At 39.6% G+C, this 27,698-nt stretch overlaps 1 long non-coding RNA gene across 1 annotated transcript in view; it reads left to right on the top strand.

Moving 5' to 3' along the window:
* The window catches only part of LOC144292923 (uncharacterized), a 35,901-nt gene extending 8,965 nt beyond the window's left edge, over positions 1 to 26,936 (top strand). Inside the window, exon 4 of the long non-coding RNA XR_013360331.1 lies at positions 24,213 to 26,936. This is a non-coding gene — a long non-coding RNA (uncharacterized LOC144292923). The remainder of the gene's footprint in view (positions 1 to 24,212) is intronic.
* The last annotated feature ends 762 nt before the right edge of the window (positions 26,937 to 27,698 follow it).

Below are 27,698 nucleotides of genomic sequence, written 5' to 3'. Positions count from 1 at the left end.
ATCTGTGTCCTTAGACAGAAAATCCCACCTTCCTAATTTCCTCCAAGAGGATGGGACTCCAGTTCCTATCCTGAAGCACCTTGCCCTGGACAGGAGCTCCTATACAAAAACTGATGGCTGCTTGTGGAAGCTTTCTTTTCCCAGACTCCCCAGACCAGGCAGGTGAATGTAGGTGAATGTACTCTGTGAATTTCTCACTCCAGCAGACCATTTCCTGGAGACTCTTCCCTTGAAGAGTCCTTCTTGGCACTGCCTATATCCTACCTGGAACATTAGGCCCGGACCCAGCATCCCGAGGGCAGTAAGCCTCAATGGAACTTACCTGCACCAGGTGAGACTACAAATACAGGTCTGTCTTCCCATTTGAATCTCTAGTAACATCTAACCTTTTCTCAGGGCTCTTGTCTCACCCACCACCCCGCCCCAACCCAGATGGGGAGGTGACCCACTTTAAGGAGGGAAGCCAGACTGTGGTTGCTGTGTGAGCTGCTAAGGCCTTTCCCTGTTTCTTTTCCCCCTATTTAATGAGATCCACCTCCTGCCCCCCACCCCATGGTGTATTGTCCTTTCCTCCACCCAAACCCTCAAGAGCCTCATTTCCCACCCTCCTCTGTGCGCTTCAGCCACACTAGGCTTTTCGTTTTTCTAATGCGCTTCCAGCCTCACCCCCTTGCGATGAACTCTTCTAGCTGCCTGAGTTCCCCTAGCCCCTGCTTCTCCTAGCTGACTCCTGTTCTTCTAACTCTCAGATGTCCCTGCTCTCTCTCTCCGTCTCTCTCTCTCTTTGTGTGTCTCTCTCTCTCTCTCCGTCTCTCTCTCTCTCTGTCTCTCTCTCTCTCTGTGTGTCTCTCTGCAGGGCAAGAGGAGATATAGGTACCAGCGGAATCTAGCCCTCTGAGAAACCAGAGTAGTTGCACAGTCAACTCTCTCTCTAATTTCCCAACATCACTCTCAACCCAATCCTGCCCTAGCTCTGTCATTGCTGGCAGGGAGATCCCAGCTTTTAAAGAAAAGAGAAGGGATCCCTGGGTGGCGCAGTGGTTTGGCGCCTGCCTTTGGCCCAGGGCGATCCTGGAGACCCGGGATCGAATCCCACGTCGGGCTCCCGGAGCATGGAGCCTGCTTCTCCCTCTGCCTGTGTCTCTGCCTCTCTCTCTCTCTCTCTCTCTGTGGCCATCATAAATAAATAAAAATTAAAAAAAAATAAAGAAAAGAGAAATGTTCACTTTCCTTTAGTTCAAAGTACCTTTTAATTTCTTTTGAAACATCTTCTTGGACTTACATGTTATTTCAAAGTGTGTTATTTGGTCTTTAGATACCTTGGGATTTCTGGCCATCTTTCTATTATAAATTTCTAGTTTGATTCCATTATAGTCTGAACACATATTTTGTATGATCTTTATTCTTTTAAATTGGGTAAAGCATGTTTTATGGTCCAGACGGTGGTCTGTCTTTGCAAATGTTCCATGTGAGCTGCAGAACACGTAATCCTGCTACCGTTAGATGAAGTATTCTATAAACGTCAATTAGACTCCGTTGATTAATGGTTATGTCTCTTTTTCACCATTGAATCCCTGGGATGGAACAGAGAACAAGGCCCAGAGAATGTGCTCCGAAAGGTTATTGAGTAAGAGGAGAAGGAGCAAGCAAGAGGAAGGGAGGAAGGGACGCAGAGATTTCACATGTGATTCCCCTGATTAAAAGCTTTCAAGAGTTCACTGTAATCTATACATTTTAACTACTGTTTTTCCTATTCGGTAGCAATATGTCACAATCTATTTATTATATTTCTTCTGTTGTAACAAATGCAATTATTTTATGTACCAATGTAGAAGGGGGGGGAGAAAACTACTGCCAACAACATTGTGAGATGCCATCAATTTTGAAGATGTTTAGATATGAAAAAATGTGAGTCACAGAGTTGATAGAATTTTGTAGTCAGCTACAAGTCTGTCTCACCTGACGGGTGGCTCCGTAGCTTATTTATCTTTGTGTCCCCAGCACCAAACACGGTACATAACACAGACCAGACACTCAATAACATTAGTTTAGTTACGTGATGTGTCACTCATTGGCCACCACCAGACACCTGGCTGTCCCTCGCTCCCTGGCCTCCGAGCTGTCAGTGTTCCTGGCTGGCCAGACATTTTAATTTCTTTTGAAATGCGTTTGCTCCACAAAAACCTGACAGCTTTTCGCCTTTCCCATGACTTTCCCATGACATTATAGCTGAGCGTCTGCCAAACTCACACGTGGGCCCTTGAAGCTACTGTGAGGAAGTGACATCCTTCCCTGCTCTTCCCTCCAGTCCTCTGCCCTGAGCCTAGTGACTTGCCAGTGACATTTTAGGTGGGGAAGAGAGAACTTTAGGAAGCTTCAAAGAAGTTGTTCATTACTCTTGTCTATTCACAGGGCTGGCCTTTCCCTAAGCTTTACTTATTTTGAATATCTACTCAGGCAAGCAAAAGAAATAAGTGATAAACCCTGTTCCTTTTAATCCTGTTTACATAGGACTTCTTTAAAAGGATGATCCTGGGCAGCCTGGGTGGCTCAGCGGTTTAGCGCCACCTTCAACCCAGGGCCTGATCCTGGAGACCTGGGATCGAGTCCCACATCAGGCTCCCTGCGTGGAACCTGCTTCTCCCTCTGCCTGTGTCTCTGCCTCTCTCTGTGTGTCTCTCATAAATAAATAAATCAAATCTTAAAAGAAAAAAATAAAAGAGTGATCCTCCAGAGAAAAACATTATCATATGATCTCACTCGTATGTGGAATTTAAGGAACAAAGCAGAGGAGCATGAGGAAGGGAGGGAAAAATAAAACAAAATGTAATCAGAGAGGGAGATAAGCCACAAGAGACTCATAACCATAGGAAACAAAGTGAGGGTCGTTGGAGGGTAGGGGGGTCTGGGGATGGGGTCACTGGGTGATGGGCATTAAGGAGGGCATGTGATGTAATGAGCACTGGGTGTGATATAAGACTGATGAATCGCTGACCTCTACCTCTGAAACTAATAATGCATTATGTTAATTAATTGAATGTAAGTTAAATTCAATTTAAAAAATAAAGGAATGATCCTGGGTGCCTGGGTGGCTCAGTCGGTTAAACGTCCGACTTCGGTTAAGTGTCCGACTCTTGATCTTAGCTCACGTCATGATCTCAGGGTCTTGATCTCATGAGTTCAGGCCCTGTGTTACTTAAAAAAATAAATGAATAAATAAAAATAACAAAAAATAAAAAATAAAATAAAAATAAAAATAAAAATAAAAATAAAAATAAAAATAACAGAATGATCCCAGACGGGTGTCTTGATGGAGTGAATGTAGCCTCTCAGGTTAGCCAGCATGGTGGGATGTTTTGTTTTGTTTTTTTTAAACATATGAATTGGGGCTATCCATTCTCTAGTTGGCCAGCACAGCATTTCCTGACCATTGCATTGTACTGTGGTAGCACAATATACTACCTATATTCCTATAGGTAGGAACTCATATATTCCTATTCCTAGACTCCTATTACCCATTGGACCTTTCAAAGAGCCTGAATTTCTGGCCTCTGCCTTCAATGTGTGGTTTTTCTTCTCCAGAAGGACCTCCAGCTCACCATGTCCCCTTACCCTCAGTTGAGATTAATTGGCCATTAGAGATGGGTCAGTTTCTCTAACTGTAGGGGAAACTATTCCCTGAAGATGAAATAAACTGGTTATAGAAATGTTTATTGGTATATTTACTGGTGCAGGGGTGCAGCTCTAAAAATAATCTCTTGCCTTTCTTACTGCAAAGCTCAAATACCCCCGGTATTTATGAGGCAGTGTTGCAGAAGGGAGGAGCATGCATGCAATTAACAGAGTGTGTCACGGTGTTGACATTTAGTATCACATGAACAGTTCTGGGGTCTGAGACCCAACCCCTGGAACCCCAGTTCTAGTACACACCTTCCAACCGCATCTTCCCCGAGTTCTTTTTTTTTTTTTTCTTCCCCGAGTTCTTGTTTGGGTTTAGTTAAGCACAGGCAGAGGGAGCTAGAGATGGATAAAAGTGCAGAGGCTTGGAGAAATTCTAGTGAGTCCTTTAATTCGTGACCACAAGGGACACGTGTTGTTTCCTCTCCCTTGTAAAGGTAGCACTGTGAGTCAGAAGTTAAAAATAACACTGAAATGTTTCCCTCTGAGACAGAACATGAGAGACTCCTAACTCTGGGAAGCGAACTAAGGGTGGTGGAAGGGAAGGTGGGCGGGGGGTGGGGGTGACTGGGTGACGGGCACTGAGGGGGCACTTGATGGGATGAGCACTGGGTGTTATTCTATATGTTGGCAAATTGAACACCAATAAAAAATAAATTTATTTAAAAAAATGTTTCCCTCTGTGTAAGGAGTTAAAATACAAAAACGTTTTCTGAAATTGGCTGCTTTTAATCTTAAAATAGTAATAGTACTTTCCATTTTGCGCTTCCCGTCTACCTCACTTTCCCCTGCATGCCACTCAGTCCTATAAAAAAGAAAATGAAAGTTCCCAAATGCTTATCTGAAGAACACTGAGACCCCTGTACTGGTTGAAACCCCATGAAGGTACTAGAAGAGTAATGGGTTCTGAAGCAGTGACTGTTCTTTTTCTCACTGGGCCATTTTAAAGTCAAATTTATTAGGTTTCATAATTTTTTTCCACGTAAGACTTTCATTCATAGGCTAACCTATTTAAAGCTACAGGATAAATGAGGCCTATGAGAAACGAACCACACTCATCTTGTAAATTATTTTAAACTTTAAGCCTAGAATTCTCTTGGCATTTATTAAAAAAAAAAAAAAAAAGTCAAAATTTTCTACTAAGCACAGAAAGAACAGAAAAATTGAAAACATAATCACCGTCTAACCCCGGTTACTTCTTATTTTCTATCTATTACAGGGTCAGGCCTTTGATTTATAGGCTTTTTTCATTGTGGAGATATCATTAACATATACTTTTTAAAAATTTTATAACATACACATTTGTGTAAGTTTCAGGTGTACAATGAGTTGATTTGATACACTTTTTTATTGCATGTCGCCACCGTAGCCGTGGCTACCACCTTCATCATGTCACACAATTCTCATTTCTTCTTTTGTGGTGAGAACATTTCAGATTTGTAGTCTCTTAGCAACTTTCAAGTACATAAGACAATAATGTTAACTAGAGTACAAAGCTGTGCATTAGATCCCCAGAACTTACTATCATGAAAGTTCAAGTTTGGCCAGCATTTCCCCAATTTCTACACCCCCAGCCACTGGTAACCACCATTCTACTATCTCTATCTACAAGTTCATTTTTCTAAGATTCCACATATAAGTGAGATCATACAGTATTTGCCTTTTTCTCCAACTTCTCTCACTTAGGATAATGCCCTCAAAGTCTGTCCACGTTGTCACAAATGGCAGGATTTCCTTCTTTCTCGTGGCTGAATAATATTCCATTGTGTGAATATACCACAACTTTTTTTACCAGTCATCCATTGATAGGCGTTTAGGTTGTTTCCATGTCTTGGCTATTGTGAATAATGCTGAAACAAGCATGGAAATGCAGATATCTTTTCAATATGCTGTTTTCATTTCCTTTGGATGTATACCAAGAAGTGGGATTGCTGGATCATATAGTAGTTCTATTTTTAATATTTTGAGGAAACTCTATACTGTTTTCTCTAGTGGCTGCACCAATTTCCATTCCCACCAACAGTGCATAAGCATTTCCTTTTTTCCACATCTTCGTCAACACTTGTTCTCTCTTGACTTTAAATGTCAGCCATTCTAATAGATATGGGAAAATATGTCATTGTGGTTTTGATTTGTATTTCCCTGGTGATAGTGAGCATCTTTTCATGTACCTCTTGGCCATCTGTCTGTCTTCTCTGGAAAAATGCCTATTCAGTTCCTGTGCTCATTTTTAAATCAGGTTTTATTGTTGCTCTTTTTTTGTGGTTGAGTTGTATAAGTTCCTTTCTGTTTTTCTTTTTTGGAATATTAACCCCTTAGCAGATGTATATATTGCAAATATTTTCTCCCATTCTATACGCTGCCTTTTTATTCTACTAGTATCTTTCACTCTGCAGAAGCTTTTTATTTTGATGTAGCCCCATTTGTTGATTTTTGCTTTTGTTGCTTGTGCTTTTGGTGTCATACACAAAAAATCATTGACAAGGCCCAGTTAAGGAGCTTTTTTCCTTATATTTTCTTCTGGGAGTTTTCTGGCTTCCAGTCTTATGTTTAAGTCTTTAATCTCCTTCAAATTCATTTTTGTGAGTGGTGCAAGATCAAGGTCCAAATTCACTTCTCTGCATGTGATTATCCGGTTTTCCCCATATGATTGATTAGAGACTCTTTCCTCTGAGTATTCTTGGCTCCCTTGTCAAAAATTAGTTTGACTATGTATGCAGGGATTTATTTCTGGGCTCTTGATTCTCTTCCATTCCATTCTGTTTTCTATTTATTTCTGGGCTCTTGATTCTCTTCCATTCCATTCTGTTTTCATGCCAGTACCATACTGTTTTGGTTACTATAGCTTTGAAATATAGCTTGACATCAGGAAGTGTGATTCCCCTTTTTGCTCTTTGTTCATTCTCCTTTTTTAGGATGGTTTTGGCTACTGGAGTCTTTTGTGGTTCCATACAAACTTTAGAATTGTTTTGTCTATTTCTGTGAAAATGCATTGGAATTCTGATAAGGATTGCATTGAACCCATGGATGGCTTTGTGTGGTATGGATGTTTTAATAATATTAAGTCTTCTGATCCATGAACTTGGATATCTTTCCATTTGTTTCTGTCTGCCTCAATTGCTTGTACGTTCATCAAAGTCTTAACAGTTTTCAGTTTACAGATTTCACTTCTTTGATTAAATTTATTCCTAAATATTTTCTTCTTTTTGATGCTATTACAAGTGGATTTTCTAAAATTTCTTTTTCAGGTATTCAGTTGTTAGCATATAGAAATGCAACTGATTTCTGTATATTGATTTTATTCCTGCAAATTACTGAGTTTATTGACTAATTCCAACAGCATTTTGGTTAAGTCTTTAGGATTTTTATATATATTCTATAGATAAGGTCATATCATCTGCAAAAACAGACCGTGTTACTTTCTGATTTGAAAGCCTTTAATTTCTTTATCTTGCCTAATTGCTCTAGGTAGGACAGCCAATACTGTGTTAAATAAGAGTGGTGAGCGTGGGCACCTTTGTCTTCTTTTTGATCTTAAAGAAAAAGCTTTTAACCAAATTTCATTGTTAAGTATGAGGTAAGTTTGTTATATGGGGCCTTTATTATGTTGAGTTATATTCCTTCTATATCCAATTTGAAGATTTTTATAATGAAAGGATGTTGTATTTTGTCAATCTATTGTGATTATCTAATTTATAAATCTTTAATAGATCATTACATTTTAATTATGACCACAAAGTAAAGATTGATACATTTCAAAAAGGAAATTCAGTTATTGAATGTAAATGGATTACTAAGAATACAGAAGACTCTAGATTCAGTATAAAAGCATATTAGTAATAATAATACAAACATTTATTGAGCACTTACTCGGTGCCAGTCTTTTCCAATATTAAATTTTCACTTATAAATATTACTTGGGTAGATATGTATTAAGAGGAAAAGTTAAATAAATGAGAATTGATAGCATTAGTAGTTTATTTTCAAAAAACAGTTTATTATGGACAGGTCCTCCAATTAAGCAGTTTTGCTCCACACACATAGTGGTGGACCCATAATTTTGGGAGATTATAGAATCCTCAGGGTAAAGAGAGTGTGGGAGGCCTTGGGGACCATCCTTCAGTGTGAGAAGAAAGCTCATTCTCACATCATTCCAGATGAATGGGTATCTGTCCTAGTTTTAAACATGTTATATTTTAGCAATTCTAGACACGTGAGGGAGGGAGGGAAGGCCAATAAGCTTCAAAATCATAATAATAAGGTGTCAAGAAATTATTCACTCCTTGGCAATCAGAATTAACTTAACAGTTTTCTTCTTCATGACACTTCAAGCTTACCTTTTTGTGATTTTAAACAAATACTGAAGTCCCCTACAAGTCCAACCCAAAAAAACTTACACATGTATATAGACATCATTGGCCTGATAAAAGATTCTTATTTTTTCATATACTAAATAAAATACAGCGGATTTCCAAAATTCATCTGAGTTTATTTACAACATTGCATCCTACAGGCCTAGGCCTCCTGGCATACTGACCTGTTTTGAATTTTACTAAATCTAAGAATGCTCATAATGGGAAAGGCACTGAAAACATCATTTTCCCCATAGCAACAAATGAACTAGTCATTTCTCTGATATACATTAAGACTTCCTGATTGAATTCTTCTCATCACTGTGATCTTTGGACCCATTCTAATCCAGTGACACTAATCATTTTAGATTCTGTGAATATAGACATTGTCATCTATAAAATAATTTCCTGGCTGACATAATAATCAGCTCAATATTGAATTAAAGAAAACACTAGGAGGCAGGGTTAAGAAATTACAACATGTGGCTTAGTGTCCTTGAAGGCATCTGCCTTCCAAATTAATGATGAGTCACTCTTACTATTTTTAATAATTTTTATATGTATTTTTGAGTAAGTAATATATACCCAGAGCAAGAAAGGCCAAGAGTACAAAATGGTACGCATGGTAAAGTAAATATCTCTCATCAGTGGACATGCTATTCACTGTTATTTAGTAGATAAACCCTTTTGGACAGCAAATTGGCACTAGCTAGTAACGTTGAAAGTGTGGAATTGCTACTTCTGTGAGTGAAAGAATAGGTAAATTGGACCAATTCTCCAAGTGACAACTAAAAAAGCTTGAACATTTTTAAAAGGAATCTTACCAAATGCCTCAAAGAACTAAAAAAAAGAATGCATTTGAGATCACTTTGAAAAAATTTGAGTCCCAGGCCACCCAGAGGCGAGGACCCTGGAAATCCCTGTGTCACATGGTGTGAAACCCTAGGAGACAGCATTCCAGGAGTAAGGATAAACCTGAAAGGAAAGAGCCCATGCAGACTGCCAGCTAGCTCAAGGTGCTCAAGGAGGCCATGAGAAAAGAGGACAATTTGGCAGCTGATAAAAGAAATGATTTTCATAACATCATCCTATTCCTCAAACTTACTCTGGAAAGGAAGATGATATATAGACCCTGTAACTCTCCCACCCTCATCCAAGAATGTAACTTCAGGAAACTAGCAAAATGTACCAGGAGACACACACAGAATATTCACTGCAATGTGGTGATAACTAATAACTGGAAATAATCCAAATGTTCATCAACAAAATGAGATATTCATATAATCGAACACAGCATAGAGCAGCAAAAACAAACTATTGCTAAATGCATCAGTATAGATAAATCTCACAAATAGAATGTTCAGCAAAATAATGCAGCAAAAGATTATATGTTGTGTGATACTAATAAAGTGCTAAAGTAAACGAAAACCTCGGGGTGCATGGGTAGGCAGTCCTTTAAGCCTCTGACTCTTGATCTCAGCTCAGGCCTTGATCCCAAGGTCTGGAGTTCAAGCTCCACACAGGGCTCCATACTGGGTGTGGAGCCTACTTAAAGATAGATAGATGGATGGATGGATGGATGGATAGATAGATAGATAGATAGATAGATAGATAGATAGATAGATAAAAAACTAGCATATGTTGTTTAGGAATTTATACACATGTAGTATATGCATCCCCAAGCTTAAAAACTAGAGAACAACAAACATAAAATTCAAGGTGATGGTTGCCTCTGGTATAGGGCAGGGTGCTTCAGCCGTATTAGTCATGTTCTCTTTAGAAACAATCATTCTGGATCCTCCAAATATATCCTAAGCACCCAAATGCACTTTGGAAAAGCAAAGAGTACATTCCTTTTATGATTATAAGGCCAGTCTGCAGTTTGTGCAATGGCAACTTTCCTTCTAGGTTTATCAGTACCCCCTGGTATGCGGTCCCCGGGGGTCTCAGTGCAAAGTACGAGCTCGTAGCATCTCTCAAGTCACATCAGCTAGATGTGGCCCAAGATGTCTTTATCTCTACCATTGGTCCTTGGAAGAGCGTTTTTCTGTCCAGGGAAATGCTGCAAATACTTCCTCCAGGATCTAGGCTTGGCAGGGGTAGACGCAGAGAAGAAGCTAGCCTATGCCCACCTCTTTTCCCACTGCAGATTGGTCTCCTAGAATGGGATCAAGCTGAGGTTGAAGAGAGCTATAACTCTGGATGAGTTTCCAGGTTTTTAAAGTTATTTTTACAGTAAACTATTCTATATGATTATTGCAATTAGAATATTTTGAGAGAGAAGTAATTAAAACTTTTTTAAAAAAAAAATTTTATTTATTTATTCATGGGAGACACACAGAGAGAGGCAGAGACCTAGGCAGAGGGAGAAGCAGGCTCCATGTGGGAAGCCTGGTATGGGACTCGATCCCAGGACTCCAGGATCACGCACTGGGCCTTAGTCAGAGGCCCAACCGCTGAGCCACCCAGGTGTTCCCTTTTTCTTACCTCTAAATTACCAGAGGCAGCAGGAGAGCCTGCCAGTGATTTTATCCTAGAGATGGGGAAGAGTTAGCTCTTCAGGGTCTGAGCGTTCAGCAACAGTATGGGTGACGAGTAAGTGTGCTTAAACTGGAGTCCACCTAACAGACCAATTTCACAGTAATTGGGTACAAAAACTGACTCACTAGATGAACTCAAGCTCTCTGTCCTCCCAAGCTCTCATTCCTCCTTCCACGCTATCAGGGAAGCATGCAGCCTGATAGATATCACAGCGGACTCAGCTCCTGGCGTACCCCAGAACTGTGCACCCCCAGCTGAGGGAGATGCTGCCCAGGAGCCAGTTGTGTTTGCTCCCAACCTGTCAATGTCAATTGTGTCCTTAATGTAGTTACTTAGGTTAATGAAATGTGGTGAAACAAATGGGTGGTAAAAGGAGGTTGTTGCATCCATGAAGACAAAGCTGATTATTTGGGAAATTTTTGATAAAGTTGAATAGAATCAGGTGTGAGTACAACCGTGAAAGGCTGAGAAAACTATGAAAATGGAAAAATAGAGGAGGGTGCTGTGTTCAGATTGTTTCACAAATATCCCTACTGTCTTCCTCTATAATGTGGAATGTATAAAAATTCAAGGATCTGAGGAAATTATTTCCAGGTCCTTTCCAACTGTGTCATTTTACGATTTTTACACATAGAACTATATCATCTTTATAAAAATGGACAGGATTTGTAAAACGCACTTAGATTCTGAAAATGTGCTATCTGTAACAGATAACTTTTTGTGCGTGCAAGTGAAGAATGATGCTACAAATATCTTAGGTTTTAGGTTTCTTGATAAAAATACTGTTGCATGTTGCTTGAATTGAACACATGCTCCATTTAGGCCAATAGACTCCTGAACCAGTAAATACTTGGACAGAAGCTAAAACTAGCAATTGCAATATTCAATTTCAAGGACTGCTTTTGTCCAACTGACAATCTCTTCACGTTCTATGATGCTTCTCTAAAACACAGGATCCTAAGCTTCAACAGAAACACCATATTCACTCCTGTGTGTCTTGATCACATAAATATTTAAGAAGTTATTTTGAGGGCAGCCCGGGTGGCTCAGCAGTTTGGCGCTTCCTTCGGCCCAGGGCTTGATCCTGGAGACCCAGGATCGAGTTCCACGTTGGGCTCCCTGCATGAGGCCTGCTTCTCCCTCTGCCTGTGTCTCTGCTCCCTCCCCCCACCCCCGTCTCTTTCATGAATAAATAAATCAAATTTTTTTAAAAAGTTTTTTTGGCAGTGTATATTTGTTTACTGATATCAACTTGGTGGATTGAGAAAGGGAGTTTCTCAAATTTAAAAAAAAAATTTGAAACCACTCTTCTGTATAAATAATACCTAAGGCCCTTCCATTTCTAACCTTCTATAGTTCTCCCATTTTTACTCAAGGACTGTAAGTGCTCCTTTCTCTAAACCATAGTTTACAAGACTGAAAATGCATTAATATCTCAGGAGATGTGTACTACGTTATAAAGTCAATTCAAAATATTGGTTCACTGAGATTCTACTGTTCATAGATCACTACTTTGGGGACTGAGAATACATCAAAATAAATAGAATTTAGTCACATGGCTCCTGACCTCACCTTGCCTAAGAACACAGTCAATGAATCTGTATTCATTGACCTGAATTTCCTTTTCTAGTTTCTATATATCTTCTGTGTTTCCTGTCCACACAAATTTGCCTTTGTCTTTGTAAACAAAGTAGGACACTCCCCACATTAACTTGAAATCTTAGATATAACTCCACAGAATGAATAAAGAGTTGCCCTAAGTTGTTAATATCATTGGATTTTTGGTTCCTCAGTAATTCAATTACATCTACAAATAAAGTGAGGTTTGATTAAAGAAAAATGTTTTTCATTTCCTCACTGTCACAAGAACTTTCCTCGATAGATCAATTTTCTTTTTGCTAGAACACATGTGTCAGTTTGTCAACATGTTTAACTCATGGATTTGCAGTTAACATGCTGGGTTCCTAGTCCCGCTCTGCTACTGTCTGTTAGGAGTTCATTCAGCTCTCTAACCTGGATTTTGTAATCTGTGAAATGGAAATAAGTATGCCAACCGTAAAGGGTGCTGTGCATAGTGAGCAGCATATCAAATGTTGATTCCTTCTTTCATTTCAACACAGTTATCAGACCATATCCAATTTGAGGAATTTTAAATTAGTTGCTAAATTGTGACATGGTAAGAGGAGTCCTGGGTTGGATCAATATAAACTTCCACTGAGCCAGAAGTTTCACATTTGGCCTGGTTAACAGTAAAATGAATTACCTAAAGAAGAAAAAGAAAGGCTTGGGAACATAATCAAAATAAAATTAATCCACATCAGTGGGAGCTGCAATTTGCTGACACTCTTTAGGGAACAACATGGAAACAGGCTTGGGGAAGTGAGTGCTGGAAGACTTTGATGCTGTGTGAAGGAATAGTACTTTTTTTTTTTTTAATTTCACTGTTATTATTAATCATTGTTGTGTTTAACCCATACTATATAAATCATCTGATGAACATTCATTTCCATCTAATTTTTTGTTATGAGATTCAAATGTTGACAACCCCAAGAAATACAAGATGATAATTACCTAGTAATAGGCAGTTTTTCAGACCTACTAAATCAAGATCTGATTCAAGGAGTATAAATTTACATTTTAAACAAAGACCTCAGAGGAACCTGGGTGGTTTAGTGAGTTAAGCAGCTGCCTTCAGCTCAGGTCATGATCCTGGGATCCTGGGATCGAGCCTTGTGTTGGGCTCCCTGCTCAGGAGGGGTGTCTGCTTTTCCCTCTCCCTCTGCCCACCCCCCACTTGTGTGCTGTCTCTCTCTCTCTTTCTCAAATAAATAAATAAATAAAATCTTTAAAAATAAAAAACAGTGGAAGGACTCTATGTAACTCTTATGCATACAACCAGTTTAGAAACAGTAGAAACAGGACTTTTTATTTTAGCAAATACTATATGTTGAATCCTCCCAGATCTTAAGGAGTACTACAGGGCCATTAGGAGTATAGTGATGGTTGAAAGATTGCTTTGCTGTCAGTGAAAAATGTATCGCTATGACACTGTGGCTTGAGGTAAAAATTATGACATCGCCTATTGAGAAAGGTGAAACCCTTACATTGACTGACCCATAAGGTTCAAGGATAATTGGAGTTGCTGAGTAGGTTATGACACATGCCACTTTGGAACTGCTTTGAGGCTTGCTGAGTGGTTCTTGCCACATGATGGGTTCCTCAGGGACTTGTCAAATTCCCTGAGGACGTGGAGGACAGGACACTGTCCCATTAAATGCATGAATTGGTACAGAGATCTTGAAAAACACAAATGAAAGCCAGATAGAAGTTCAAGTGCTGGTCTCAGATACCAATCCTGTGGTCCAAATTTCCCATTAAGTATCATTTAGCAACAACAATAAAATAGAATATCCCTAAGTATAGAAAATTTATTTGTATTTAATAATGCAAAGTAATAGCAGATGCTTTAAAAATTAATGCTGATTATTTTGTTATTTATTATCTCTGTGAGTATGATTTTATTTTTTTATTTTTTTAAAGGTTTTATTTATTTATTCATGTTAGACATAGAGAGAGAGAGAGAGGTAGAGACACAGGCAGAAGGAGAAGCAGACTCCATGCCGGGAGCCTGACGTGGGACTCCATCCCGGGACTCCAGGATCACACCTTGGGCTGAAGGCAGGCGTTGAACCGCTGATGTGTTTTTCCTATATAACTGTGTTTTAAATTGCACTATGAGAGTTAAATTCAGTTGTAGAAACATGAATAAATACTTCAAAAGCCACCAGTAGCAAGGCTCACAAGTAAGGAAAGCCTATCCTAACTGTTATTATCACAAATCTCCACAGGTAGGTCAGAATCTCCAAAAGGAGATTTTTTTTCCCTCAAGGCCAGTATGTTTCTTATATTATTTTATGCTTGACTTAAGATGGTTGAATGATTTCATTTTCAGTTTTAAGCATTACATTAATTCCCATGCAAAAACCCAAGACCACATATGCCTGATTTCAATTGACCAAAATCCAACCCGTGAGTCTGGACATTCGAGATCAAATCCAAAATGTTGCTTGACCTTTCAAATAGTAGTCATCATGGTCATCCTTTGAGATAGCAGCAGACCCCTGACTTTTTAAACACTACAGTCTGTTATGAATTCACCCCAAAACAAGGAGCCAATGCCTTGCAACACCTGAACCTGACAAGTGGATTTCATTCACAAAGATAAGACACCTCCACACAAAGCTACCACCCACAGCTACCACCCACAGGCCTTTGGGAACATACAAGGACTACCTAAGGGACACCCAGGCAGAGAGGTGGCTCCCAAGTAAACAGTTTCCAGAGCCTCAACTGGAGGCTGCAAACATACCCTATCTAAACATGATCTGAGAACACCCTTGTGGGTTAGAGAGGTGATGCAGGATCTCCTTTCCACCTTTTCTTTCACTTTACAAAAAAAAAAAAAAAAAAGCCAAACTCTCTCCATGGCTAATCTTACTGTAAAGCAATTCCTGGGGTTGAGAAGACCTCCATGATGCAAATAAAGAGAAAGGTGAAATATTTTTATTGATATTAAGAAAGTGAATGTCTCAAATGATTGGGTAACAAATCCTTTTTCATTTCAAAATGATTTCCAAATCTTTGCTTTCAATAAAACTAAAGCAAAATCTAACTACTAGATAATTAAAAATACTTCTGATACATTGCTAGGTGATTTTTGGCATCTGAATGGCAATGAGTTCAAAGAATTGAGTGACATTACAAGAACAAAACTCATTACATTCTCCACTAATAACTTATGTGAACAAAGTTCCTCTGCACTTACATAAAAATAATTCAAAACAGGAATAAAATTCATGCTGAATCCTGACTCCTTCTAGTAACAGTCACACACAAATGCATTGCCTGAATAATAAGATTCATTCATCTCCTTAATAGATGCATAATGTTAAATAATTTAGTCATCAAAATTTGTAATATATTTCCGTTGTTTTGATCGATTGTGTACTGATTATGATTATAATGATAGTGCAAACCAGAAGATCTTTTAAATATTTGAGCCTTATGGTTACTGGAAATTAAATTTTCATTTATATTTCCATTTATATGCACATTTTTGTTTCAGGAAATCATGGTAGGGTAAAGACTTTCAATCATAAAATGCATTATATTAGGTTAAAAATCTGGGGAGGAAGTGAAGTGGTGAGGAAGGAGAAATTTCCAACTATTTAAAAAGAACAGGGACGCCTGGGTGGCTCAGCGGTTTAGCACCTGCCTTCATCACAGGGTGTGACCCTGGAGTCCCAGGATCAAGTTCCACATCGGGCTCCCTGCGAGGAGCCTGCTTCTCCCTCTGCCTGTGTCTCTGCCCCTCTCTATGTCTCTCATGAATACATAAATAACACCTTTTAAAAAATAAAATAAAATAAAAAATGAAAAGAACATGTTCATCTTTTTAGTATAAATTTGAGAGATATCAAATCTTTGTGACATTCATATTCCACAGGACATATTTTAAAAAGTAATATTAGAATTTTAAATGTCAGTATTTACAACATGCCAAAATTCATATCATTTGTAACCACTAAAAGTATCTAAGTATTTTAGGGTTTAAGATTTGAATGTAGATTTAAGTTTTTCAAATGTTGGGAAGATACATAAGTGTTTCAAAATTATTTTATAGGACACAAAAGCAAAACCGTCGAAGACCACTGGTAGGCCAGTAGTCCTCTGCAGATGTCTGCAGACGTCTCAATGGGTTGCCACAACTGCAGAAGTTAAGGCCCCAGTCCAGCCAGAGGCCCAGACTGAGTAGGTCTAAGGTGGACCAATTCCTGAGATGGATCAGTCAGCCCTTGCGAGTATTCTAATGCCAGCAGTCCAAGGGTTACAACTTAAGAAACACACTTTGATCTAGGCTTCCTTTCTTCCTAGTTTTGAGAAACATCGTGGTTCAGATGTGTACATTTATCTACACGCATATGCTAATAAAATAATAGTTACTGCCTTGCAATTTGAATTCTTAAATCTGTGGGACAAAGTTGCCCCACTGTGTTACTTCCTTATTGCTGTCCATTTATTTCCTCCCCAATTCCATCCATAGCTGCAGTATGAAGCCACATAAGGAGTCATAAAGACTCCTGAGGTGCAGTGAACACCTCTTGCCCTCCACCTGAATAGTCATTCATTCATTTATTCATTCATTCAGGGCCTAAGGTGGGGCCTGAGGAGCTGAAAAAGAATCAGACAAGCTCCTTGTCCTCAAGGCGTGATCAGTCAAGCGATTGGCTCAGCCATGTGAACCAATCATTTTAATACTTTGGGTAAACAAAGTAGAAAAGAATGAAAAGCTTTTGGGAACACAAGTAATAAGCCACCAACTCTACCTTCAAGACTTGGAGAGGTTTCTAAGAGGAAGGGAGAGATCTTATATTCCCCACCACGCTGTACCCAAAAGAAACACTAGATGTAATAAAACTCCAGTAAAGACTCTGGATTATTATTATTTTCACCCTTTCCTCCTTTTCCACAGTGAATCAGGGTCTACTTCAGAGTCTGTAACATAATATAAAATTTAAGTCTGCCATATATTATAGTGTAAGGTCTGTAGATAATAGTTCTGACTTAGCAGCAAGGGACAAATATGTAAAGATTTCACTAAAGTTTTCACCTAAGACCCCTAATGATGACAGCTCATAATCTCCATTTTTCTCAATCCTGGTTGCATACTGGAATTATATAGGGTGGCTTTTTATTTTTTAAATTAAGATATGTTGGAGAGGATGCGGAGAAAAGGGAACCCTCTTACACTGTTGGTGGGAATGTAAAATGGTGCAGCCACTCTGGAAAACTGTGTGGAGGTTCCTCAAAGAGTTAAAAATAGATCTGCCCTACGACCCAGCAATTGCACTGTTGGGGATTTACCCCAAAGATTCAGATGCAATGAAACGCCGGGACACCTGCACCCGATGTTTATAGCAGCAATGGCCACAATAGCCAAACTGTGGAAGGAGCCTCGGTGTCCATCGAAAGATGAATGGATAAAGAAGATGTGGTTTATGTATACAATGGAATATTCCTCAGCCATTAGAAACGACAAATACCCACCATTTGCTTCGACGTGGATGGAACTGGAGGGTATTATGCTGAGTGAAATGAGTCAATCGGAAAAGGACAAATATATGTTCTCATTCATTTGGGGAATATAAATAATAGTGAAAGGGAATAGAAGGGAAGGGAGAAGAAATGGGCAGGAAATATCAGAAAGGGAGACAGAACAAAAAGACTCCTAACTCTGGGAAACGAACTAGGGGTGGTGGAAGGGGGGGAGGGTGGGGGGTGGGGGTGAGTGGGTGACGGGCACTCAGGGGGGGCACTTGACGGGATGAGCACTGGGTGTTATTCTGTATGTTGGCAAATTGAACACCAATAAAAAATAAATTTATTATTAAAAAAACACTTTTATATTGTCACAAATAGTGATTAATAAATTGCAAAATTATGAATTTTAAAGAGGGATAAAATAATTTTCAAGCATCCTAAGTCTAGTTTTCCTTGCTACAGGCCACCATTTCAATATGTATTTAATTGTTTCCAAGTTCCAAAAGTACAGATTCAGTGGACTCTGATACATGTGTTCTAAGCAAAGTATATTTGACCGGAACTAATGCAACACTGTGTGTCAACCACACTCAAATAAAGCAATTAGTTTAAAAAAAATAAATTGAGATATAATTAACATATAACATTGGATTAGATTAGGGGTATAACATAATGGTTTGATGCATGTGTATATTGTGAAATGATCACCACCATAAATTTAGTTAACATCCATCACTGCATGTAATTACAATTTTTTTCTTTGTGATGAGCACTTTTAAGATCAACTGTCTTAGCCACGTTCAGATGCAAAAAAACAGTATTATTCACTATAGCCACCTCACTGGTACTTTTAAAACATTCTGATACTCAGTTAAAGCAAAATCTCCGTGTGATGGGATCCAAGCATGGGGTCTATTTTTTAAAGGTCCCAAGTGATGATGACAGTCGGTTGTGACCCTTGGGAGTAGCTGCAGCATCCGTCAGAGTCATCCCTAGGTACATAAATTTGCTCCCATCAAGAGCACATGTCATATCTCCTAATTTTCTAATTGCTTAACCTTGGTGAATATGCAAATATATTATCTGAAAAAGGGACGGTCACTGTGCAGAAAGCTCTTGGGTCACTGCCCTAATTTATCAAAATCCCTTTCTCTGAGGGCACCATTGATATATGAGGTTTGCTCTCTCTGCATCTTATAACCCCGTCATCTGGGCCATACATGAGAAATGGATACCTCTGCCATGTTATTCCAGCAATCTCTCTTTAAAATTTGAAGCTTGAAACAAAGTTAGAGCTGATTGACAGTATGCTAGTAATGCTATGTGCAGCTTCTGATGATTTCCTTCGTGTCAACCCATTGTGGCCAATTTGAGGCTACTAATATCATTTAGTGCAAAACTCGTGAAAATATAACAACTGATTCTCCCAAGGCACTATGAGCCACTCCCAACACACCCACGGAGCTGAGTCATCTTAATATCAGCCACTCAGATAAGATTCAATTACACTTCCTGCCCTGTTCCCGAATTTCCCAGGGCTAAATGATGCAGAGACATTCAGTTCAATTTAATGCAGAGACATTAAATTCAGATACATTCCTTTCATTCGTCTTCTTTCCAGTAATTAAATACTTTTTTTTTCTTTTTGGCTTAAGCTATTCACAGCCAGTTTTTCCTACATGCAGTAAAAAGACCCTAAAAGAATGCAATCACTCTTGAGGGTATCACATTTTAGTTTGAGTAAGTTTATCAGATACTCAAGATACTTCCCGAGATAAGTAGATAACAGGGCAGGCCTGGCCCAAGAATTCCAGAGAAGGAAGGCTGAGCAGCTGGGAGGGGGCAGGCTCTGTGTGCTTGTTGGGTCCCAGGGAGAACCAAGGACAAGAGGGGGTTCAAAGCAGACTTTATTTCCAGAATTGTGCCCAGCATGGCTTCTGGCACTCTCTACTTCCTTTGGAGAGAATTTATCAAATGTTTTACAAGGGTTATTGATCCAAATGCTATGGAAGCTAGGGTTGTTTATTTACAGGTACTTCTCTTCAAATCTATAAAAGAAACCAAGATACTATAGCTTTTTTGAGTAGTAGAGAAGAGAGGCAGAGGAAAGAGAGATAACAAATGGGGTAGGGGCACCTGGGTGGCTCAGTTGGTTAAGCATCGGACTCTTGGTTTCGGCTCAGGTCATGGTCTCAGGGTCCTGAGATTGAGCTCTGCATTGGGCCCTGTACTCAGTGTGGAGTCTGCTTGTCCCTCTGCTCCTCCTCCCACTTGTGTTCTCTCTCTCTCTTTAAAAATAAATAAATCACATTTTTTTTTAAATTGAGGTAAAGATAATTATGTCTGAGTCTCTTCCCAAATATGCTGGGATACTAAAGCATTCTATTCCTCAAAGTTTACCGACGTGTCTACAGATTGGCATATATATTGTACATGACAATCTATGTTATTAGAGAAAAAACAAAGCTCTAATGCCAATAAGATATAATAGTTAAACTAGGGAGAGAGAAAAATTGATAAAAATAAGGATGACAGTGTAAAGTAACACTAATTATAGTCATTTATTCAAACTCCTCACCATTTCAGGCTTCATTATGTTGCAAATTATTAATTATATGCACATCAGGGAATATATCACCTATAAACTTGGTTCTTTTATTTGACTAATTTATCTTTATATTACTTAGCCCACATACTTTAGGCTGGTGTGACAGGTTTGTCTACTTAAAGTTTTAAAAATTATCCAAACTATTGCTCATATTCTGACATTCTCTGTGTGATCTTGAGGTTATTCACTTGGTTCTTCTTCTAGTTCCCTTTCCTTAACTGAAAATGACAGTTAAATTAGATCATGCCTAAGATCTACTGTGAATCTAAATATATTTGGACATGCAAAATTTCATGTATGTGCAGAGAGAAAGAAATTATGTAAATACATGGTTTAAAAATCTGATTTTCTCATTTAGAAGGAGAGACAATGATTCTAATTTTTTGAATATTGAAAATGAAATGAGTGGAGGCTTCCGATGGAGCTATTCTATAATAAACTAAACTAAACTAAAATCTTCTGATTTTCTTTTTCTTTGAAGATTACATGTTTAGAAATGTTCTTGGTAAAAATAGTCTAGCAAACAATCAGGGCATAATTAAACCCTTGGAAGAATTCACTCTTGATACATATTAGATAATAAAGCAGAAAGGTAATAGAATGGTCACAGACATGCTTAAGGAGATGATTATATCCGTGTTCTAACTCTGTCATAAAAACCAGAGGGCAGCCCGGGTGGCCCAGCGGTTTAGCACCGCCTTCGGCCCAGGGCGTGATCCTGGAGACCCGGGATCGAGTCCCATGTCGGGCTCCCTCCATGGAGCCTGCTTCTCCCTCTGCCTGTGTCTCTGCTTCTCTCTCTCTCTCTCTCTCTCTCTCTCTTTGTATCTGTCGTGAATAAATAAATAAAATATTAAAAAAACAAACAAACAAACAAAAAAAAAACAGAACCCAAGGGAGATCTCCAGGAACTTCAAAGAGGTCCTTAAAGCTGCCTAGTGATTATCTTATATTTGCCTGGCCCAGTAATTCTTAAATGTTGGTGTTTGTCTACTGGGAAATGTGACACATACAAAGCATCTATCTGATTTCGGAAGCCCGGCCCTTTGAGTTGCTTTATTGCCTTATTTGGTGGTGACAGACACCCAAGGTTGAGAACCACTGCCCTGGTCTCTCTGCTCTTCCACTCTCCTTGAGGTTCTACAATTTTTGGCACATTAGAATGACCTGAGGGGCTTTTTAAAAACCCTGATACCTCATCTTGGGGAAGGTGGCAGAGGAGGATCCTAGACTTAACCTCGTCCCACAAATGCGCCTAGGTAACACTCACATCAGTTATGTAACCCAGAAAATGACCCAAAGATCGGCAGCACAGATTTTCCAAAGCTAAGTGTAGAGAAGAGTGTGTATCAAAGAGGGTAGGAGGGGCAGAGACACAGCTGGGAGTCAGAGGGAGCCTCGGGACTATCCACAGGAGGGAGGGACTGTCCACCTCCCCACTTGGACGCAGGGCCCTCCCCACCGGGACCCAGTGCAGCAGGGACCTCCCTACCTGGGCGCAGTGCGGCAGGGACCTTCCCACCCAGACCCAGTGTGGCAGGGACCTCTCCACCTGGACCCAGGGCAGCAGGGACCTCCCTACCTGGGCGCAGTACGGCAGGGACCTTCCCACCCGGACCCAGTGTGGCAGGGACCTCTCCACCTGGACCCAGGGCAGCAGGGCCCTCCCCACCTGGACCCAGTGCAGCACTGCCCACCCCTGCACTCTCCTGTGGAAACACTCCCTCCATCCCAGCCTCAGCAGACGCCTTCCTGGGTCCCTGCGAGTCCCCTCCCATAGCAAGCCTGTGCCCGTCAAGGACTTGGCTCAGTCCCAGGCCCCTGAGATCCCGAGCTGAGCAGAAGTCAGAGATGCTTAGCTCAGGGAGCCACCCAGGTGCCCTAAATCTGGCTGGTTTTTTAAAAGAACTCATCTAATTTTCTGCTGAATGTATACTCAATCCACGCTGGCAGGACTGATACATGTGGAAATGAGTTCTGGTGAGGTTGTACCAAGTGTTCTTGCTTCAATAAAGCTCTTTATGCCATGTTTCTCTATCAATTTTTTTTAAAGCTTTTATTTTATTTATTCATGAGAGACACAGAGAGAGAGAGAGAGGCAGAGACATAGGCAGAGGGAGGAGCAGGCTCCATGCAGAGAGCCTGATGCAGGACTTGATCCTGGGACTCCAGGATCATGACCTGAGCCGAAGTCAGACTCCCAACCGCTGAGCCACCCAGATGCCCTCTCTATCAATTTTTAACATTGATCTGTCCTTTATATGTAAACACCATATTTAAACGTAACCTGATAATTACTTTTATTACCTGTATAGTGTAGATATCCCGAAGTGTGTTCCATAGAACACCAGGATGGCAAGATCTTCTACTATTCTGTTCAAATAACATTGGGAAATGCTGCATGCATTTCTTTCTCTCTCATTTTTTTGGGGGAGGGGGGGAGAGAATAAGAGTGAGGAGAGGAACAGAGGGAAAGAGAGAAACCCAAGCAGGCTCCACACCCAGTGTGCAGAGCCAAACACAGGGCTCCATCTCACGACCCCGAGAACACGACCTGAGCTGAATTTTAGAGTTGACCACTAACCAACAGAGCCACCCAGCGCCCCTCTCCTGAAGATTTATACTGTGTTATTGGCATATTACTGAAAGGTCTCTTACTAAAGTCTCTTGCAAAAAATAAAAATAGAAAATTAAGCTCCTCAACTGTCTTGGCCACTGCTTTCCCGACCTGGTAGTTCACAGACACCTCCCCACGGTGCACCTGCCCCCACCCCAGCACCACACATTAGCACCCTGTGGTGCCCATTTTGTAAAATGCTCTTTCAAAGTCACAGACCTAATAATAGCGCTGGAGGGGGTCAGAAAATATCTTGGCCTGCTCAGTTTTTTTCACTTTCAGTCTATTCCCTCAAAAATATCTTTTAATATATAAACAGCATCTATGAAAATTATTTCTGATAAGAAAGGCTTTCAGGTAATTAAAAGCCCATGATAATTAAATCATGGTCTACATTTAATTAATGCTTTATAGTAATTAAAATTGTCTTCTAACCGAAGGCATGACTTTGAGATTGGATTATCTGAAAGTAATTTTCTAAGCAATAATTCTGTCTCTGTTGAAGCACAAGTTTGAGAAGTTGGGTGAACTTCATCAGGCCGCACACCGTGACTTACATCATGCGTCTCCTTTCAGTGATGAACAGTGAGCAGGGTACCAGAATCTACAAATTCATCAGATTCCAAACTAAACACTGAGGAAAACAGATGCCTTGAGCCCTCTGCATCCTCTGCATCCTTGGCACAGGACATAGATCAGGGTTTGGCAGGGTCTACTACTACAGTTAAACTGGACTGCTTAAAAAAAACCAACAAAACAAAAAACAAAAACTGGACTGCTTGATTGATGGATAGATAATGCCAAACATTTTTTTTTCGGATGCTTTTTTTTTTCAACATGCAAAAATCAATTTTATTTCTACAGATTAACATCAAACAATTGGAAATAGATTTTTTTTAATGTACAGGAGTTCCAAAATAATAAAATACTTAAGTATAAATGGGACAAAATATGTATAGTATCTGTACGCCCAACACAACAAAATGTTGATGAAATAAAATTTAAAAACCTAAGTAAATAGAGAGTTGCAGGATGTTCAGAGACTGAAAAACTTAGAAAGATGTTAATTCTCCCCAAATTGCTCTATAGATTTAACACAATTCCAGACAAAATCCCACCAGGATTTTCTATAGATACAGCCTAGTTTATTCTAACCTTTACGTGGAGAGGTATTAAGAGTAGCCCAAAGAATTTTGCGTCAGAAAAATAAAGTTGGAGAAATAACACTACTAAATTGTAAGCTTACTATAGAGCTACAGTAATCCGGACAGTGTGGAATTGATGCTGCTTTTCTTTGTTTCCTTTCTTTTTTCAGCCTCGCTCCTGTAGGCTTGTGTCCAAACAACCTACAGGCATGACTCCGCAGACCTGCACACAGATACTGACTTCGCTTTATGTGTTCAGCCCGGGACAGTGAGGACAGTGTCTGTTTTCTGGCCATCCTCCACCCGAGCCCTGGAGCTGGAGCGGTTGCAACGCCAGGCCTCTCCAGCACTGAAGTGGCAGATGCATGGTCAAGAGGAGCCAAGGAACGCATGCTGTACCGTATGCCAGGGCCAGTAGGGCATGATTGCTCGGGTGGAAAGTGGTAGTGAAACATTAACCTTTTCTCAGGAATGCAGAGGCACAGGAAAAAGGACCAGAGCCAGGGGAAATACCAAAGAAAAAACCAGGAAGAGCAAAGGAGACCAATGGCAAGGACAGCACAGAGAGAAATCGTGGCATGCAAGGCAAGCAGCAAGTCCCCTGAGAGCTGAGAAGAGAGGAAGCAATCAACCAAGAGCGGTTCTGTTATGTGAAAAGGGGGACAAACAGCTTCCTAGGCCCCCAAAGTGTACCACTGAAAACATTCACATTCAGAATGAACGAACGAATGAATGGTTGATTATTCATTCATTCATTCATTCATTCATTCATTCCTTATTCATTTGTTCATCCGTCCAACCAGCAGTGAGTTCTCTCTGCGGGACTCCTAAACTTGATTTTCTTTTTTCTTTTTTCAATAATTTTATTATTTTTTAAAGTATATGATGTATTTTCTGTTATATAAGTTCAGACTTCAGTTTCTCTAAACTTGATTTTCTAACAAACTCTCACTTCTTCTATTCCAATAGAGCAAGGGTCTTAGATTCCCTGATTTGTTGCAACAAAGAGAGTGTCACTACATTTTTCTGGCCTTATATATATACACTCAGGAGCATGATGTCTGGCACAGATAACACAGATGAACAACATTATTTTCACGAGAAGGGAATGACAGTAAGGAAGAATGCTTATCTCTATAGGCTCTCTCATCTGTGGGTACCATAAGGCCCCACCCCCATCTCCAGAAAGAAAATAAATCCTGAACAAGAGAGAGAATCCCAAAGTTCACCAAGAAAACCGTGCTCTGACTCCTGAATTTCTAAATTGGGTGGATTTGAGACTCAAGATAGTTCAGTCATGTCAAGTCAGTTATAGGAAAAAAAAATACAATTTTTGCATATCAAGATTTGTGGCTCAAGAAACTGAGGTTTGTTTGGAAATAAATATTGAAAAAAAAAAACTCATTCCCAGAATTTTCTAGTTAAAAAATTTTATGGCAATTTACAGGACCTCTATTTAACAACAACAAAAATGGTATTATGTTCCCATAAATATAATTTAGTGCTTTCCTACTTTTGAAAAAATAACTTATTTTAGATGCAGAGTCTCATATTCAAGTCTGACAATTAGAATAGATTTTTCAAAAAACCGTATTACAATCCCATAGTTTTAAATTTAGTTTTACAATGCTCAGATGGTAATGTGAATAGAAATGGTAACTCAATTACTTTTCAAATAAGTACCTTGATGAATATATTCATTTTCTCCTGACAGGGAATTATTATTGCCTTAAATTTAATCTTAGTTCTGCACATGCTGCAGGGATTTTCATGGCTAAACTGTTTTAAATTATCTTATGATTCATCTACCTTGAAATATGAATGCACTCTACCCACAAATAGGCGGAATTATACATAGTAGATGGCAGATTACTTTAAATTTGATTTTGTAGAAATATTTTATTAAAACATTTCTCTTATGTGGCTAAAAATCACACCCCTTGATTCGCTTTGCGGGCAGCATCGGGAGACTGGACTGAGCTGGTGGTATGTGTGCTCGTTCATTCATTCAACGAACACAGAGTTAAGCAGATAAAGGATCAAGGCCAGAAGCTCTGCTAAAACAAAGACGATCAAATCAGTCTTCATGTCTAGAAGGTACTGAGGAAGGAAAGGCCAGTCTGTATTCTCTACGGACAGGACTGGGGCTGCTGGTTCTGGGGGATATGTTATTTGCTCTCTGGTTTGAAATAACCCATGGACAGAAGGTAGGGGAGAACAGAATTTAGACTGTAGCCGAAATAGAACAGAAATCTGCAGGTGAATCTGACTGTATGAGTCTAACACAGAAAGGCTACACTTGCCTTAGCCTTATACATATTAAGAATATGGACATTATCAAGTCTCAAAATATTATTCCAAAGGTCAGTACCAACGCTTTGTATACTTATCTCTAGTTAAAAGTTGGTACAGATGGACAAATGCCAAGAACTGGAAGATATAAAGGCACCTGTGGGGTAAGAAGGGCAACTACCATTGAGTTAATTTGACCCAGTGGACCTTTATTTCTCCAGCAAAGGATTGGATAGTCTGCATTGTATTCATTCACATTATAAACTAGGGAACGAACTTGGAAAGGCGAAGTTCCTTTCCCACACAGGCCAGCGACTCGTGTCAATTTGGAACTCACAGTGAAATGCGGCTTTGGAAAGCGTGTTTTCTCCACACAGTGCTCTCAAGTTTGTTTTACGAGGGGCGCCTGGGTGGCTCAGTCGGCTAAGCATCCAAGTCTTGGTTTCGGCTCAGGTCATGATCTCATGGTCCTGATGACACTCTGCACTCATGGAGGAGTCTGCTTGAGATTCTCTCCCTCTCCCTCTCCCTTCTCCTCTGACTGTCCCCCTACTCACACTCACTCTCTCTCTCTCTCAAATAAATAAATCTTTTTTAAAAAATTGTTTTGTGAGCAGAGTGCTTAAAGTAATGGAAGATAGTATTACAAGTCTGAAGTCCAATCAACCTCAAAGTGTTTAAAATTTCTAAGGAAAGGTAGCTTTCCTGCAGCTCAGAAAGGTAAGCAAAGTCATGCAGGCTCTGCATTCGTACCAAAGGGGAAGAAGCATTCACTTAAAAAGAACAGTAAAAGATGAGCTTTTCAAGGACGGTACCTCCTTGGAGGAAATCTGTAAACATTGTCAGTTTTGACCCCATCTTGAGTTAAATAATCCTGCCCTCTTACACTGGAGCCGTCTTGAATACATGCACACACACAACTGTGTTCCCTGAGCTAATTACTTAATCTTCTTAAAATTTACTCTTCTCATCTACAAAATGAGAATAACAATATCCACTTTCTAAGTCTGTTGTGAGAACAAAGGAGATGATCATGTGATGCATTTAGCATAGGGGCCATCTAGAAGGTGATAAAGGTCAATAAAAGATTGTAGTCATTGATGGAAGTTAGTACAATAGATACCCTAAGTATGTAAACAGATGTCGATGAAGGGGTCGAAGGCCCATAATCTTACTCGGATTTATAAACAAATCAGATTAAGCGGGTTTCTGCACTCAAATCAATGAAGGCCAATGTTGTAAAAGAACTCTGAGCGCTCTTGGTCTTTATTGCCATCTTTTTTGTTCTAGTGACAAATAATAGGCTTTTACAATAACACCATTATGTGTTCCTGAAAAACTTTGCGTTTGCAAAAATTTCACAC

The sequence above is a fragment of the Canis aureus genome, chromosome 2 (assembly GCF_053574225.1).
Source record: "Canis aureus isolate CA01 chromosome 2, VMU_Caureus_v.1.0, whole genome shotgun sequence".
Taxonomy (NCBI): Eukaryota; Metazoa; Chordata; class Mammalia; order Carnivora; family Canidae; genus Canis; species Canis aureus.
Note: the sequence above shows the minus strand (reverse complement) of the source record. Positions and strands in the feature narration are given on the sequence as shown.